This window comes from Solanum tuberosum, unplaced genomic scaffold (assembly GCF_000226075.1).
Source record: "Solanum tuberosum cultivar DM 1-3 516 R44 unplaced genomic scaffold, SolTub_3.0 scf00562, whole genome shotgun sequence".
Classification (NCBI taxonomy): domain Eukaryota; kingdom Viridiplantae; phylum Streptophyta; class Magnoliopsida; order Solanales; family Solanaceae; genus Solanum; species Solanum tuberosum.
This window is the reverse complement of record NW_006239494.1, coordinates 209,598-209,979: the sequence shown is the minus strand read 5'-3', so window position 1 is coordinate 209,979 and position 382 is coordinate 209,598. Positions and strand designations below refer to the sequence as shown.

Here is a 382-nt window from a genome sequence, read left to right as displayed (position 1 = left end):
TATGGGTGTGTAGAGCGCACCACATCTAATGAGAGGGAGGCTACAAAGTGTTTTAGGAAATCTTCATTTTCTTGTTACTCTTATCGTGTGTAAGGTATGATCTAAATTCCATTCTAACTCGACGTTCTACGTTTCAGTGATCATGCCTCCTCGTAGAGCTTATGCCAGGAACGCAAACGCAGCTCCTCCAGTTCCGAATCAGGAAGTCTCAAATGCTGAATTCAGGAATGCCATTCAGATGTTGGCTCAGAGTGTCGCTAACCAAAACAATCAGCGGGTTCAAGCTCCTGTGAATGCAAATGGTGGATCAGCAGCAAGGGTCCGTGACTTTGTTAGGATGAATCCGCCTGAGTTCTTAGGATCGCAGACTGGTGAAGATCCC

At 46.1% G+C, this 382-nt stretch overlaps 1 pseudogene; it reads left to right on the top strand.

Moving 5' to 3' along the window:
- The window catches only part of LOC102591995 (periaxin-like), a 21,055-nt pseudogene that overhangs the window by 9,383 nt on the left and 11,290 nt on the right, over nucleotides 1-382 (top strand).